The sequence below is a fragment of the Hippopotamus amphibius genome, chromosome 9 (assembly GCF_030028045.1).
Source record: "Hippopotamus amphibius kiboko isolate mHipAmp2 chromosome 9, mHipAmp2.hap2, whole genome shotgun sequence".
Taxonomy (NCBI): Eukaryota; Metazoa; Chordata; class Mammalia; order Artiodactyla; family Hippopotamidae; genus Hippopotamus; species Hippopotamus amphibius.
Genome location: NC_080194.1, coordinates 105773124 through 105790638, shown reverse-complemented (window position 1 = coordinate 105790638; position 17515 = coordinate 105773124). Strand labels below are relative to the sequence as shown.

The 17515-nt window shown below is 54.5% G+C and overlaps 1 protein-coding gene across 2 annotated transcripts in view; it reads left to right on the top strand.

Moving 5' to 3' along the window:
• Positions 1 to 14466: 14466 nt before the first annotated feature.
• The window catches only part of LOC130860718 (NADPH--cytochrome P450 reductase), a 63110-nt gene continuing 60061 nt past the window's right edge, over positions 14467 to 17515 (top strand). For both annotated transcript variants that reach the window (XM_057749305.1, XM_057749299.1), the window contains exons 1-2: positions 14467 to 14592; positions 16369 to 16519. The gene's annotated coding sequence lies outside the window, so the exon portion shown is untranslated. The remainder of the gene's footprint in view (positions 14593 to 16368; positions 16520 to 17515) is intronic.

The following is a 17515-nucleotide window of genomic DNA, read 5'->3' as shown; positions in this document are numbered from 1 at the left end:
GGGCAAGGGCCCAGGGTAGCACGGGAGGCAGGACCATCCTGTAGGATGAGGTTCCCCCAAGCGGGGAATGAGGGGACCCGGGGAGGGCGGAGTCGGAAAGTTGGGACACAAAGGGCCCACGCAAGTATGCGCGGGCGCGCACACCCACACACCAACACGGGCACGTAGAAGCACAGACACATTTTTTTATATATAAATTCATTCATTTATTTTATTTATTTATTGGCCATGTTGGGTCTTGGTGGCTGCACACAGGCTTTCTCTAGTTGTGGCGAGTGGGGGCTACTCTTCCTTGTGGTGCGCGGGCTCCTCATTGTAGTGGCTTCTCTTGTTGCGGAGCACGGGCTCTGGGTGTGTGGACTTCAGTAGTTGCGACACACAGGCTCCATAGTTGTGGCTCGCGGGCTCTAGAGCACAGGCTCAATAGTTGTGGCGCACTGGCTTAGTTGCTCTGTGGCAATCTTCCCCGAGCAGAGCTCGAACCCGTGTCCCCTGCATTGGCAGGCAGATTCTTAACCACTGCACCACCTAGGAAGTCCGACACAACATTTTGAACTCACAAATCTGAGCCCTTACCCACACATCAAGTTCACGTAGGGAGGTACCCACCCACAAAAGCGCACACACACGTGGTTAAGGGGCACACCTACATACATTCACACTTGCACATGCACAAAATCACGCAGAAGCTGATCTGTGCCCCAGAACATGCTGTACTTCCATGCGTGTGCCCATGACACGTCCCGGAGCAGAGCAGGCCCTTGGATGGAAACCTGCTAGCCCGCCTCCTCGACCTTGTGCGGTGTGACCCTAGCCTCCCTCCCCAGTCTCATCTCCTGCTTTCCCCAAACACACTATGTTGCTGGCACTACGTGAGATGACCAGACAGCTGGCAGGAAGCTTCTGGAAATAAGTGAAATCTTCAGGAGTAGGCATGGGTGCTGAGCAGGGCAACAGGAGAGCCCAGTGGGCTGAACTCCTTCCAAGCGCCCATCACACACTGCCCGGAACTCCGCCATCAAAGCCCTTCTTGTGGATTAGTCTCCTCCAACATTGAGGGAACCCTGGAAAAGATCCTGAGTCCAACCCTTACACTGCACGTGGGAACGTGACGCCCAGAGAGGGGAAGTTGCTTGGCTAAGGACACACAGTGAATCCATGAGAGAGCCCGCACAGTACCCGGGTCTCCTAACTCTCACCTTTGCTCCACCGTTCTGGTTGGTGGGTGGAGGGCTGGTGGGCAGCTGGGATCACACGCAAACCCGGGCAGGGACTCTCATCTGGTTCAGCTGAGCCCACTCAGCTGTGCTGACTCCAGGAGCCCCGGCACAGAGTCTTGAGTCCTCACAGGGCGTCCTGAGGCCCTCTTCAATCAGACTCTCCTGCCGAGGGGGTGCCCTTGGTGTATGAGAGCACTCCAAACCCTTCTGGAACAGCTGGCAACTCTGTGGAGAGCCCAGGAGCTTGGTAAGAGCAGCTGAGACCTCTTCTCCCGTCAGGCTGGGCCGGGCCCTGACGGCAGGACCCACAGGACCCTTGTCCAGCCCAATGTGCAGCCTGGGGTCTCCCCGGGGAAAGGACAGCAGAGACACCGCCACCCACCCCCGCCGCCACCAGGGCTGGATGGGACGGACCTCCACCTCTCCTGGAATCCCACCCCCACCTCTAGGGAATTCCCTGGCAGGCCAGTGGTTAGGGCTTGGTGTTGACACTGCCGTAGGCCTGAGTTCGATCCCTGGTTGGAGAACTAAGATCCCACAAGCCACAAAAAAAGAAAAAGAAAAAAGCTTACCATCCCCTCCTCTAGCTCCCCTCACCGGGACCAGCACCCCCATACACTCACCCTCCTGAAGGGAGATTTCAGGGGTTTTAGGACGCAGGAGAAACACTCTCCCCGAGGAACCCTGGCCCAGCCCCTTGCCCCGTGTCCCCTCAGCAGAGCCCAGGCCTCACCCAGGAAGAAGTGCATCAGGGTGAGGAGGAAAGCCCCCGGGGAGGTGGCCCCACACAGCACCCCCACACGTGGCCGCGGCAGCAGCCCCGCCCCTGGAGCACCGCTGGGAGAGCCATCGCCCCTCCCCAGGGCCTGCACTTCAGCCCCCACCGCGTTGGGGCCGCAGCCTCCTGGGCCAGTTTCAGTCGTCCCCAAGGCCTCCCACGCCGTCCTGCAGCCTCTGGTCAGGGTCCTGGGTTGTATTGTGTCCTCCCCCCAAAGTATGTTGCAGTCCTAACCCCGGTATCTGTGAATGGGAGGCCATACTGGGCTCAGGTGGGCCCTAAACCCAACCCATGGCACCCTCATAAGAAGGCCGTGTGAAGACACAGAGACCCACAGGGAGAAGAACGGCTGTGTACAGACGGAGGCAGAGACCGGGTGGATGTGTCTACCAGCCAACGGGCACCAAAAATCGCTGGAGGCCACCAGAAGCTGAGAAGAGGGAAGAACGTGTTCCTTCCTAGAGCATTCAGGGGACGCTGGCCCCCTGGACACCCTGACTTCGGACTTCTGGCCTCCAGGACCGTGAAAGAATACATGCCTGTTGTCTGAAGCCACCCAGTTGGGGCACTTTGTTACAGCGGCTGTAGGAAGCTAGTACAGGCGTGGTCGTCTCCCCAGGTGGCCACGTTCAGCACATCACCGTCCTGCTCCCCCTGTCGTCCCGGCCCCCCCCCCCCCCCCCCCATCTCTCCACCAGCAACTTGGTCAGTTCTTGTTCTCATTCGGTGGGAAGGAACAGGCGGAGGGGAGTAGAAGAGAAATGACATTTTGAACTCAGGTGACTGAGTCCCTGCTGGAAATAGGGAGGCCGGAAGAGGGAAATGGCCCACAGGCAGGGGCGCGGGGGTGGGGAGAGTGCCAGTTGGGGCTGTGTGATTTTGGAGTCACAAGGTTGCGAGGCAGAGATGGCCTGAGGACTTGGAAACAGATGGTGCTAGAACCCAGATGCTGGAGAATACAGACTTCAGTCCACACCCCGCCCCGCAGGCCAGCGGGAGGGGAGGGAGAGCTGGAATTATTAGTAAATTGAGCCCAAAGAAGGAGTTCTGATCGGAAGGCAGAGGGGGGCCTCCAGGCTCCAGCAGCCTCCCCTGGCTATGAAGCCTTGGGCAAGTCACCTGCCTGCTCTGAGCTCAGGCAGAATTGCCTGCCCCGCAGAGGGAGATTATATAGGTAATAGAGAGGGGCTCAAACCATGCTTCTTTCTAGTGTTTGACCTGGGGGGCAAGGCACACAGCCTCACCTGAGCTTCCTTCCCTCACCTGCCACGTGGAAACAGTCATCCCTACCTTCAGGGAGGTTATCGGCATTAAAGGACAGAGGCATGTGACATGGTGCGAATGCAGTTTCCAGGGGTGAGGAAAAGGCTTGTATCAACTTTGGCAAAATGTGCCAATTCAGGTGGCCTTCTCCAAGCATGTGCCTGTCTGTTGCACCTCGAACTCTGAAAACAGGGACTGTCTGGCTTGGGCCCTCATCTTCAAATTCTGTGTTCGCTCATTCACTGAACATCTACTGAGCACCTACTAGGTTCCAGGCGCTATTCCAGGTGTAGGGATGCAGCAGAGAGCAAAGTGGCCAAATACCTGCCTTCAAAGAGTTTAATAATCTCTGTGTCAGGGGCAGGGAGGGAGAGAAAAGACAATTAGCAAACAGACAAACAGAAAATAGGAGCTAGTGATAGCATGGTGCAGAGCATTAAGACAGGACAATGAGGCATAGAGAGGGGTAACCTGCAATCAGGGAAGGCCTCCTGGAGGAGGTGACTTTTCTGCTGAGACATGATCAAATCCAAGGAGCAGCCATGAGAGTATCAGGGTGAAGAGTATTCCAGGCGGACAGAGAGATAGGAGCAGAGGGCCAGGTGGGAAGGGCCAAGCATGGGGGAGAATGGCCTGGGATGATGCATACAGTAGACGCTCAATCAATGCTTGTTGCCCTGGGAATCTGCATGTGGGCAGCCTGGGCTTGGGAGACCACACCCATGCTCATGGCTTGGTACTCTGAGCCCAGATGACCTGTCCACCTGGCCCACAGGGAGCTCACGGGCAAGGGCCATAGATCTTGGGAGGCTGAGCCCTCACAGTGCCTGCCCTCACTCATTCACTCAGTCATCGCCTCATCAAATAGTTACTGAGCATCATCTGCTACATCCTGGGCCGCATCCCAGGGGCTGGGGCACAAAGAGGACCAAGGCCCGCTCCCACTGAGGTCTCGTGAGGGAGATGGAAACCACAGTAACCCTGGGAGGCCCCAGCTCCAGAAGAGACCTCTGCTTATCCCTTGCAGAGCACAGAAAAGGAGCAGCCAGCCCTGCAGGACCCAGGGAAGGTGTCCCAGAGGAAGTGATCCCGGAACCTGGCTTGGAGGGCTGAGCAGGCCTCCTCAGAAAAGAACGTGGAGCAGGGCATTCCAGAAAGAGAAGACAGCCTGGGCCAAGATGCCTGGCCCATCCAGACAGTGTGGTGTAGAAGGGCCCACGAGGCCAGCACTGAGAGATGGACGTGGAGAGGCCACGGCAGCCAGGGTGGGAAGGGCCCTGAGCACCAGCCTAAGGAGTTTGGACTGGATCCTGTGGGTGGTGGAGACCTCTGTGGGGTTCCCTGCTTGGGTTACTGTGCAGGAGTCTGAAGGGAGCCGCACAAATTCACGTGGCTGAAGCCAGGCTTCTCCGCTAGGGCTGCCCCCCCTACCCTGCCTTCCTTGTGTACCCAGGGCTCACCGGGCTGGAGGAGGGCATTTAGGGACAGGCAGAGCGGGTCCTTCCACGTGCCTGAGCTCTCTGCTGAAGGGTCAGCTGGCTTTTTAGGTCTTCTTGGCCATGTGATGGGCTGGCTCCTTCCCCACCCCACCCTGCGCCACCCCACCCCCTACTCCTCAGGGACATTCCTGTGGTTGGCAGAGAAGAAATCTAAAACCCCTGAGCTCCTTGTCTGTTTTGTTGTTCTCCACTCCCAGGTGTGGTCCCTCGCGTTAACTCTCAGGGCTCCAGGTGCACAGAGAGGTTACCTGCCGTTACAGGTGAGGTAGGGCAGAGCCAAACTCCCCACGTGGAAGGACAGAGACCAGGTGTCCCATTTCCCAGCTCCCACTTGCCCCAAGTTCTTCCCCTCTCCACTGTCTGAGGAAGTGGGCAGACGGAGAAAAGGAGGCTTTCTCAGCCTTCACTTCCTGAGGGCTCTGCTGGGGGAGGCAAGTTCTCCACCATCTTGGCTGTGGCTGCTGGGACAGCCCTGAGCCCACGTCCCTCCCGGTCCCCAGGTGTAAGAGAAATCAGCTGGCCTCCACTGCAGGTATCAAATCTTGCTCATCTGGTATCCCTTCTCCTTAACTGTGATGTGAGGGGGAACAAGAGAGACATGGGGCCTGAGGGAAAGGGCGGTAGGTCCCAGTAATAGCATCCCCTGTACCCCCCCCCCACTCTTCCTTCCCCAGAGGAATGCAGGGATGGACAGAGGAGCTATTGAGTGTGTGTATGAGCACGCGGCTTGGGGAGGCTGAGGGTGGATGCAGCGCTGTGTGTGTTCAATGTGGGAGCAGGTGGATAAGTTTGAAGGTGCAGGTGACACTGCCTATTAGACATTTTGCTAGGCTGGTTTCCCTAAGGGCACTGATAGCTTGCTGAAAAGGCCCTTAGATCCCCTCTGGTCCTGAGAGGAAAGAAGCCTTTCCTGAAGCTGCACAGGGAGTAGGCAAATCCCACACGCAAGCATCCTATTCGCCCCCAGAGACTTTCTCCCATGAGTGAGAACCGCCTGTGCCCTGCCCTACATCGGCCTCTACCCAGGCCTCTCCAGCCAGTGTGGCTCAGTCCTTCCTAGTGTCCAGCCAGCCCTCTGGAATGTTTGGGGTGGAACCCTCTGCTTGCCTTCATGCTGCAGTCCCAAGTCCTGATGGAAGAAGCCCAGGCCTCTCTGTAGGCCCCGGACGGCTCCCTTCCCAAGGGTGCCAGCCCCGCCTGATGGCTTCTGCACCTGGGAGAGGGTCAGTTTTCCTGAGAACCAAGGTCTTGCCAGGTCAGATTCCGGCTCGCCCTGGGAGGTTCCGGGTGACATTAGGTAACAGTTCCAGTCCTCTCCACCCTCCGGGAGCCGGGCCCATCCCCCTTCACCTGTCCTGAAAGGCTGAGCTAGCTCGGAGCAAGGGCAGAGGATGGTGAGACCGGCCTCTTTTCCTCCCGCCGCCCTGCCCTTCAGAGCCCCTGAGCCTGGCACCCCACCCTGGGAGGCAGGGACTCTCCCTCCCATTTTATGCACGGGTATGTTGAGGCTCTGGGAAGGAAGCCACTTGGCCAGTAAAAGCAGAGTCTTGCTGAGCACCCAGGCCTTCAGCCCACTGACACTGCCCTGCTCACAGCCGGGAAAGAGGGCTTGCAGGGACGAGACCAAAATGCCTGCTGGATGTAGCAGAAAGGACCTGGGTCCTCTCAGAGCTCTGTGTGTGTGCACATGCAGGCGCGAGTGTACGTGTGTCTTTCTGCGTGCATTTGTGTACGTGAATGTGTGCGTGTGAATGGGGTGGGGACCAGATTCCTCCATGAGCCCCTCCCCGCATGGCGCCCACTCTCCCCCTCCCCGAACCTTGCTCCCCCTCCCTCTCAGAGAGCCCCCCGCCCCTCTACCCCCTCAGGAGCCCCTCCCTCTTACCGAACCCCTCCCCAGCATATATACAAAGTGCCATGAGGGAATTGCCTGGCAGTCCAGTGATTAGGACTCTGTGCTTTCACTGCCAAGGGCATGGGTTCGATCCCCAGTCGGGGAACTAAGATCCCGCAAGCCGTGCAGCGCAGCCAAAAAAAAAAAAAGGAAAGAAAAAAAAGTAAGTTGCATGAGACCAGAGCCTTGTTTTCATTCACGACGTTATCCCCCAGGGCCCAGGACGTTCTGGTTCTCCCAGTCCTGGCACACGGCAGGCACTCCACAAATATTTGCTGGATAAATGTAGCAACTCATTTAATCACTGCAGCAGCCCTAGGAGGTAGGAATGCCTATCATCCCTGTTGTATCGTAAAACCGACCTGCAGAGAAGCAAAGTAAGTCATCAAAAGTCATACAATTAAAAAGTGGGGACTGAACCCAGGAGGCAGATGCCAAAGCTCTGGGTTCTAACCTCTGTGCCAGCCTGCCGGGTGCGGCCAGGGTGCACTCGGCTGCAGCGTGGGTGCGGCGGCAGTGTCGTCAGCAGCTGGGGACACAGTTTCTGGGCCCACACGCAGTCCTGGCCCAGCTGCTGGGCCTCTCTTGGGGGTCCGCTGGCCCCTCCTGGCCTCACGTCTCCTCTGCAGTGAGAGCCCAGCTCTGCTCCCCGTTAGAGTGTATGCGGCTGCGTCCAACTGGGGACACAGAGAGACAAAGGGAAAAATCCAGCAGGTTCCTCACAAGACTGTGGCAGGCGAAGAGCCAGCTTCTAATACAGGACAGGGAGAACCAAAAAGGTTTGCCAGGGCGTTTGCTCCTTCTGCAGACAGACCTTGGTGCTGGAAGTGTGTGTGTGTGTGTGTGTGTGTGTGTGTGTGTGTGTGTGTGTGTGTCTTCTGCTGGGAGGAGGAGGAGCGGGCTGACTAGGCAGGCTGAGCACTGGAAAGGGAGGGACCACAGGGGTGCTGCCCGCTCCCTGGTGGGGGTGGGGCACCGGCATGGGCGTCAGGAGGCCTGTTTTACTGCATGACCTTGACCTCCCAGGTCAGGTCACTCAACTGCAAAACGCAGGTCATGTTGCCCACCGCAGGGGCTGCTCTGGGAGCGCCCTAGGGGGCCCATCTGAGGATGAACACGCTGCCTTGGAAGATGCTGCGGTCCCGTCACCAAGGTGAGCAGATGAGGGGTGCTGTGGACGCTGAATGTGATGTGCTGTAGAGTCCTGAAGACCATTACCTCTCTGAGAATTGGGGCAGAATCTGGGCCAACCAGAGTCTACCTGGGCTTCGTCTGTATAATGGGAATTTCTCCCCAGCACTCGCCTCCTGTCTGTTCCCTCCTGCGGGAGCTGCGCCTGGAACCAGGCTGTCTCTTCTCTCCTCCCTCCCCGCCCTGCACCTGTCTCATCCTTTGTGGGCTGTACCTCCCTGAGAGCTCTGGGAGGGTGGTGGGTGATGGGCACGGTGGTGTCAGCAGACCTTACCTCTCCAGGGATCTGGATCACTGCTTGGAGGCAAACACAGCTACAAGGTGCCACCCTTCTCCAGGCTCTGGTCCCTTGTTCAGGGCTTTCCTGGGAATTGCTGGGTATCTGAGGATGGGGAGTGGGCCCCACCCTGGACCAGCCGTTGCAGTGAGAGAGCTGTGTACAAAGGGAGAAGGCTGTTCCTCCCTTTGCTGCCCTTGCCCCAAGCTGGCCAGGGAGGGGGTGACTGGGTGGTACCATCCTCTTCCTGCAAGGAAGAAGCCAGATGCCCAGAGATAAGACATACCAGGTGGGAATCAGATCTCTTTTGGCCTCATTGAGGGCCCACCTGTACTGGTCTAAGGGTCTCAGAGGCAGAGCCAAAGACCTAAAAGCATCCTGTCTGGTCTCCCCTCTCCAGCCTGCTTGTTCCTCATCACCCACTCCTGCCCCCTCTGATCGGTGGCCAATGGAAGGACAAGAACACAGGGAAACAAGCCACAGCTCTTCCCAGCTCACACCCCTTTGATGCCGCCCCCACCCCCGACCCACCCATCACACATGTTGCCGTTGTTCCTCAGCTCATTCAACAGATGTTTATGAAGGGTCTGCTATGTGCCAGGTGCAGGTGCACAGGATCAGCTTACAGGCTGGCTGGGAGAAAGCCAGTAATCACAGAGCCACACAAATGAATATCTACCAGCCGCGGCAAGTGCTCTGGGGGGAAAGCAACATGGTTCAGTGGGGGTTTAAACAGAGGACACTGGCTGGCCAGGTAGAGAAGCAGGAGTTCACAAAGGACCCTGAGCAGGAGCAGAGGAAGCGAGCGCCAGAGGGTCATAAGCCCCGGAAGGTGAGAGAGAAGGGCTGGACAAAGGGACCAAATTCTGCTGAGATGTCGAGTAAGATGAGGTGAGAAAAGTGTTCTTGGGGTAAAGCACAAACTTCTTAGCATGGCTGTCGAGGCCCTTCAGGATGACCTCAAAGATATGTCCATCCACCCCCTGGCCACAGCAATCACCGTGCCTACCATGCAATTGTTTGCACCATCCTTCCTGCCTGAAATTCCCTTCTGCTCCTGGCAAATTCCCAATGATTCCCCACAAGCCTCAGCTGAAAAGCCACCTCCTCCGTGAAGACTTCCCTGACCACCACCCCTCTGGTAGAGCGTGTCACTACTTCCTTGCGTGTACCCACAGCACTTCATACAAAACTGTTGGAGCACAAGGCAGACCAGTTGGGCCTGTTCAATGCCCACTCCCCTCTTCCTCCTTCCTGAAAGAACTCTGATTTTCTTTGGGAAAGCAATGGCCCCAGCCCCAGCAATACATTGGGATGGGTCTAATCCAATTATGATAATCCTATGGTCTACTTTTCTGGCCTCCCTTGCAGTTAGAGATAGCCATACAACACAGTTCTGCCTAATAAGACATGGATATAAATCTGTTGCAGAAGGCAGGGTTGGAAAACCTTTGCCTTCCACTATTTATTCCAGCTTGAACACAGATATGATGGCTGGAGCTGTGGCAGCTATCTTGAGACCATGAGGTAAAAGTCAAGGAAGTTACAGAAATCTTGCCTCTGATACTATTGAACTGCTGAGCCAAGCTAGCAGCAGACATATGTTGGACTTCTTGTTCTGTGTTAGAAACAAAGCCTTCTTCAAGTCATTGTTAATTGGGTTTTCAGCTGAGTGCTTCCCTGATACCCAGTACTCTACAATTTATTTGGTTGCATGTCTCCTTTCCCTACTTGAGAGCAGGGATCCTGCCCTATTTGTCTTTGGGGACTTCGAATTTAGTAGCGTGTTTGACAGTGAGTCAGAGCCCAGTAAGGGTCCATTAACTTAAGATTTCTGAGGACCAAGGCCACTCCCAGATGGAGGTGGAAACAGCAGTGACTTCAGAAACTTAGTACTAGGGTTGCCAAGTAAAATACAGGATACCCAGTTAAACTGAATTTCAGATAAATTATGAATAATTTTTAAGTATAAGTAAGTCCCTTGCAATATTTGTGATACACTAAAAAGTGTTTATTGTTTATCTGAAATTCACATTTAACTGAGCAGCCTGTATTTTTATTTGCTAAATCTACTTAGGGCTGTTTTCCACAAAGCACCCTCACCTGTGTTCAGGGGCTCTTCAGTAGGCATGGGTGATGGGGCCTTATCCACAAGGGGTGAGGCTATTCTTGGCGCCAAAGCTTGGATGAAATGGAATGAGACGACTTTGGGGGCCTCACCAGCTTTCTGACTGTAGACGAGTAAGAGTGAAGTTGGTGAGGAGCCCCTCTGTGAGTAACAGCCAATGCCGGGAGGGCCAGTGGGGTATATGGAGACGCTGGGAACAATGGATCAGACTTTCTAGAAGGAAAAGACCAGGCCCTTCATGTCCACTGGCAGAGGCAAACACAGAGCCCTCCCCTCAGTGGCCTGCAGGTTGGAAGTACTGACTACTTGGTGTCAGATTCACCCTGCTTCTCTTACTCCGGGGCCTCTCATACAACCCACAGCACCTCTTGCCCTGCCTGGCAGGTTGCCGGGTGTCTGCCTGTCTCCCTGTGGACCCAAAAATCCCTTGAAGGTTCTTTCTTCACGGTCCCCCAAAGGGCTCTGTAATGGAATGTGGAACTTGAGGCCGGCAAGGGATGCTGTGCCAGCTTCCTTCAGCCCCAACTAAGGATGCTCCTGGGTTCCCTCCCGGCTCCTCCATTGCCCATGTGCTTCTCAAAGGATGGGACCAGCCCCTCAGTCCCTGGCCTCAAGGGCTCCCAGGCCTGGACCTGAATCTCAGAAAGGAGAGGAAACTGGGTTCCTTGAAGAGCCATCTAACAATACAGGGGGTGCCATCTGACCCAGGCTGGACTCCCACGATCATTGTAAATGCCAGGGCCACCACTAATAGAGCCACCATCCTGGAGAGGTCCTGGGAGGCTGGAGTAGCCCCCTTGGCACGGGCTCCTGTGGCTGGGCTCTCTGGCCTTCGTATCTGGCCGTCAGGCCCCAGGCTGTGCTGAGAGCCTACTGCGTGCTCAGTGTTGACCAAAGGAAAAACGCAAAACCTAAGAGTTGCAAGTTTCAGTTTTTATTCCGGGACCTTACTGAGGACGACATCCTGGGAAACAGCCTCTCAGTAGTCCCGAGGGGACTGCTCCAAAGAGGTAGCGGGGAGAAGCCAGGATGCATGTAGATAGGATTTTGGCTGCGGAATACATGCGATCAAGTCTACCTCTTGGTGAAAGGTCACTGCTAGTCACAAGCAACAGATATCTCAGTTAATGATCTTAGTGCTTTTTCTACATATAGAAAGGTGCAAGAATCTGGGTCCATTAAAACTCTTCCTGAGATATATCTAACTATCTAAGGGGCCTGATTTTTCAAAGCACAGAGTGCCCCATCCTGTTCTTGGTGTTGAATTCCTTTTGGGGTGCACTGTAGGTCAGCGACTGCAGTGGCTGATGACTTGATCCTTGTAGAACTGGAAGGTTGGCAACATTCTTTGTTTTCACATCAGGTAGGATGTGGATCCACTCAGAGCCTGGGAACAGACCTGGTTGTGGTCCAGGCCCTGCCACTGACAACCTGTATAATCTTCGGCAAGTCACTCCAACTCTCTGAGGCTCAGTTTCCCCTCTGTAGAACAGGTGGATTATAACCACCTCCTGGGGTTGGTTGCAACAGTGATTGCTCATGTAAAAATACTCTGTAAGCTGTAAAAAGAGGTGGATGAAGGCATGGACCATGTGGGCTAGGGAGTGCCTCACCCTCACTCTAGGAAGGACAGGTAGGAAAATAAGATCTTGATGGTCTAAGTCCTAATATTGTCTATTGCTGTATAGCAAATTACTCTCAGATCTAGCAGCTTAAAATAATAAATATTTATCCCACAGTTTTTGTGGATCAGAAATTTGGGAGAAACTTCACAGGGTGGTTCTGCTTAAGGCCTCTCTTGAGGTTACAGCCAAGGTGTCATCTGAGGCTTGACTGGGGCTGGAGGATCTGTTTCCATGGTTACCCGCTCACGTGGATGTTGGTGAGCGAGCCCAGTGCCTTGCTGGCTGTTGGCAGCAGGCCCCATCCTGCAGCACATGGGTTTCTCCATGGGGCTGCTCGAGTGTACCCACAATGTGCCAGCTGGCCTCCCCCTGGAGCTGGTGGTGGAAGAGAGAGTAAGGCAGAAGTTACGATGTCTTTTATGATCCAGCTTTGGGAGTCACAGATCATCCTTTCTGCATATTCTAGTGGTCACGGAGGCCAGTCCTGATAGAGTGTAGGAGGGGACTACCCAGTGGCATGAATATCAGGACACAGGATCATTGGGTGCCATCCTGGAGACTGGCTACCACATCCCCCGCTCCAAGATTTATACAACCACCCCTCCTCCCTCACATACCAGGAATCTGGTCATCACGCTCACTTTCTTCCTCAGTCACTAAGGCCCAGGATTGGGCCTCTACAATGTCTCTTTCACAGTTCCCCCATTTCTCCCCTCTGTCCCCACCCGGGTAAGATCCTTGTCACTTCTCTCCTGAACACCCAGGCTCTTTTAACCCAAAATGTACATATTGCATAAAACTTTTGTTGGCTCCCCAGCATACACAGATACCTGAGTGAGACACTCAGCCTCTGCTCACCGCTTGTCAATGCGCCTAACTTGAGCCTCACTGATGCTCTCTAAGCAAAATTATCCCCCTTCATTGACCTTCTTAGTTCTTTTGTCTATCTGTAAAACTCCTAGGCATCCTTCGACATCCACCTCCCAGAACTCTTCTCTAACTGCCCAGGACAGTTAGTCTATCCCTCCCCAGACACTCTTAGCCTCTGCTCACAAGCTTGCAATCATCTGATTACCTGCCAGTCTCTTCGCTTCACAGCCATGTGCTTCCCCAGGGCACAGAGCCCAGCTCATCTCAGGGTCCTCAGAACAAAGCCCTGGACCGGGAACATCTGCTGACTAGTGCTGAGGAAGGATGCAGATAGGGGCTGGAGAGAAGATCAGGTAGGATACATTTAGCTTTAACAAAACTCCAACTCAAATTGGCTTAACGAATGAGGACTCTCATTATCTCACATGGAAAGAAGTCTGGACGCAGGTGGGCAGTTGGTATGGTGTGAGAAGCAGCTCAGGAACCCTCTGCTCTACGGTCCCCATCATTGGCTTTGTCCTCTGGCCAGTTCCCCTCATGGCCACAAGAAGGCTGCATGAGTTCCCATGTCACCAGTGGATATGACAACATCCAGCGGCAGAGAGGGGCTATTTTCTCTAGTATCTTTCTCTTGGGAGCCAGGAACCCCCTCCCTGCAGCCTCTCGGAAGACCTCCCCTCCTGTTTCTTTGGCCAGAACCAGGTCACGTGTCATTCCTAAGCCAGTTACCATCAGTGAAACCGTCTGGGCACAGGGGCTATTGGGAGGCAACCAGCAGGACTGGGAGGAAGTCACAGCCTGACCATGAGAACACATGGGGGACATTTATGGATGGAGCTGGGAAATGGGGAGAGACTTTGGAATGTTTGGATCAAGCAAGGTGAGACTTTGAGGAAATAAAGGATGTGTTTCCAGACCCCTCACCAACCTAGTCATCTTTCTATTCATTCATTCATTCATTCATTCAAGTAGTGATTGAGGACTTGCCTGGTGGCACAGTGGTTAAGAGTCCGCCCGCAATGCAGGGGACATGGGTTTGATCCCTAGTCTGGGAAGATCCCACATGCCGCGGAGCAACTAAGCCCGCGTGCCACAGGTAGTGAGTCCAAGTGCTGCAACTACTGAAGTCTACGCTCCTAGATCCCGTGCTCCACAACAAGAGAGGCCACCACACTAAGAAGCCCATGCACCGCAACAAAGAGTAGCCCCTGCTCGCCACAGCTAGAGAAACCCATGCACAACAACAAAGACCGAACGCAGCCAAAAAAAAAAAAAAAAATTAGTGATTGAGTAGCTATGTGCTAGGTCCTGGGTCAATCCTATCAAGTGAGTATTACTTCTATCTCAGAGTGAAGAAACTGGGCCAGAGCTGGCATAACTCGTTCAAGCTCCCAGAGTAGGTGGAAATTGTCATGTCTGTCTGGCTCCTGATGCAAAGGTCTGGGTCCTCCCAAGAGAGGACCACAGGGAGCTGGGGAGGTTGCATGTCCTGAAATGGGCCTCACTCCCCTGGGCCCTGACCAGCCCCACAGGAAGCCTGGGCTTGGCTGGATGGGGCTTCTGTGCTGTTTTGTAAGGGGCGAAGGCCTCAGCCAGGGCAGAAGCTGTTCTGGAAACAGCTCCAGCCTCAGCTGCTGCCTCCAGTGCCTGGCAGGGGCATCCAGGGTGGGGACGTTTCTCAGATACAAATACCCCGGGATCCACCCCTAATCCCTCACACCACACCTCTCTGCCCCATAAAAGGCCACCATGGGGCTCAAGCCCTGGGAAGACAGGACGGTCCACAGCCCAGGACCTGCCCCAGTTCGTTGGCCCTGCCCGGGGCACCCACACCTCCAGCTGCCCAGGTAGGTGCCGTCTCAGCATGGGGCAGGGCAGGATGGAGGGGGAGGGGGCCAGAGGCTCAGCACTGGGGGCGGCACTCTTGCTGCTCCTTCGCCCTCCTGGGAAGCCAGGTTCGGGGCAAGGAGGGCAGAGAGCAGGCTGCCCGTACCTGGCAGGACAGGAACTGAGACAGAGCAGCTGAAGGCAGGATGGCCAAGGCCAAGCCTCAGTGAGGAGGTGGAGTAGCTGGCTGGCCTCTGCCCTGCCCTCTGTCCTGTCCCAGTCCGGGGGTGGGGGGAAGGGAAGGGGGAGGAACGCGCTCCTGGAGGGCGCTTATCCCCCACCTGTGCCCAGGCCTGGTGGTACAGCAGGAAAAGTCTTGGATAGGAATACTGCACTGAGGGCTCTAGTCCCAGCCTTGCTATTCATTTACTGTGTGACCTTGGGCAAGTGCTTCAATCTCTCTGGGCAGAGTTTTCTCATCTATAAAATGGGGAGGTTGCCTGTGATGATGTCAGAGACTCCTCTGGGCTGACCATCTCTGCTTTAAGTTAGTGGTGGGGCTGGATGTGGGGCCGGTGGTGACCATGTGTGGGCTGGCCAGCCCAAGGCAAGGAGGGAGTCTCTAGGGCTCCTTCTTTCTTCTGCTAAACACTCATCCCTCTTGAAAAACACGTTCTGGGGAATGAGGCCAGGGTTGTTTTGATTTCCTGAGCTACCACATCCTTTTCTCTTGGCAGACTTGGCAGAGCCAGTGTTGCCAAAATGATTAAAATAATCCTGTTAATATCCCCCTGGCTCCATGCGAGGCCTTCCTTCCTTTGGGACACAGTCCTCCCAGAAACGAAGGGTCTCTCGCAGGCCCCGGAGAGCTGCCTCTGGTGTTGAAAAGTCTCTCTGAGCCCAAATGTGGGCAGAGCCCCTCCCCCAAGAAATGCACTGAGGGCCACTTTGCAAAGCATCCTGTGAAAAATAATCCTGAAAAGCAAAAACCAAAGATAGTAACTGGTGACAAGGGGATGTTTCACTGTCTTTTTTTAGAGAGCTAGTCCTGCATACTCACTGGTTCTACTGGTTCTGTCCCTCAGCTCCAGCTGAGGTCTCCCCCAGGCAGAATGCTAAATGCAGTTCTGCCCCTCTCCCCTCAATAGGAACAATCAACCAGTTTCCCTCATACCCAGATCCCAAGTATTCATCTTTAGAAATCAGAGAACATAATGATATCTCAGCAGATGATTTCCCCTTCCTTTAGCTTGTGGTTTTTTGTTTGTTTGTTTATTTATTGGCTGTGTTGGGTCTTCGCTGCTGTGCGTGGGTTTCTCATTGTGGAGTCTTCTTTTGCTGCGGAATACAGGCTCTAGGCATGCAGGTTTCAGTAGTTGTGGCACATGGGCTCAATAGTTGTGGCTTGCGGGCTTAGCTGCTCCACGGCACGTGGGATCTTCCCGGACCAGGGACTGAACCCGTGTCCCCTACATTGGCAGGTTGATTCTTAACGACTGTGCCACCAGGGAAGTCCCCCTTTAGCTTGTTTACTTCTCAGACAAACTTTGGAAGGCGGCTAGGCTCACCCCCATTTTACAGATGAGAAACTGAGGCCCAGAGTCAGAGGCAGATTTCTTTGAAGCTGGAGTCACTTAAGCTTCAAGATCCCCATTTGCTGAAAACAATAATATATGTGAAATGATCACTGAAAACACCTGTTCATCATTACAAACCATCCATCTGTGACTTTATTCCACAAAACGAAACAAGTTCTGGAAAATCGTATTTGTAATATTGTGTTCTTTTTCTTGAAGAGGGCTCCTGTGAAAACCGCTGTGGTCCTGCCAGGGCCTCTTGCGGAGGAAGTGGCCCCAAGTCAGTGATCTTTCCCTTCACCACCTCCTGTCCTTCCTCCTGCCCTCTCTACTCCACTCACCTCATCTTGTGGTTCCTACTGTTTTCAAGGTAATGGGTTGGTATGTTATACCCGCTTTGTTTATCTGCTAAGGTGGGTGGTAGATTCATGGGAAGTAATTGGAATAGATATTCTCACTTTAAAAATAAGCCTGTAATCTCTGTTAGGGGGATTAGACGAACTCATCTTGTAAAGGGTGGAAATTACACGGGGATGGATGTCAGCTCACTCAAAGGGAAATTTAAGCCTGTCAGAGGTTTCACAGATGGATGGGCTGCCTGAAAAAGCAGTGAGCTCCCAGTCATGGGCTGTGGACAAAGAGAGGCTGGAAGCCATTAGTTGCGGAGAGGTGATTCCAAATTTGGGGAGGAGGGTGTTCAGGCAGATGCTATGTAAGAGGGGACCCTGAGAGTCTGTGGGGGCAAAAGCATGCAGAGAGACCAACTTAGCGTGCAGGTGAGTGAACACAGGAGAGAAGCCCTCAGGACTGGGGTTTGGGCTTAGAGGCCTTGGTGGCCTCGGCTGGGAGGCATTATGTCAGCTCAGTGTCCCCACATTTGGGGCAGGTGGTTGTCACCAGGGCTGCTGCTCTTTCTGACCCCACACCCAGCTCTTCTCTGCTCTGTTGTGAGGTTTTCACTTCTGCCTGCATTGTCACTCTGCCCCGACCCTGCTGCACACAGTGTAAGATGCCTCTGTGTTTCTCCAGCCAGGATCCAGGGAAAAAGAATATCTGCTCATTACCTTACCACAGGTGCTGCAGAGGTAGAATTTGACACCGGGAGGGATCTGAGGATCCAGTCCCTTCATAAGCTGTCAGCTAGTCTGCGCACAGAGCAGGACAGAGCCTCTGTTCCCTCATCGGTGATGTGGAACAATATTATCCAGCTCTTGGGATTGGGTGAGGTTTTAATCAGATCTGTGGTCCTCCAACTTCAGCCTACATAAGCATCACCTGGGGGGCTCTTGTTAAAACCCAGACTGCAGGATCCCCTCTCGCCAAGGATTTCTGATTCAGTAGACTTTGGAAGGAGCCTGAAATGTGG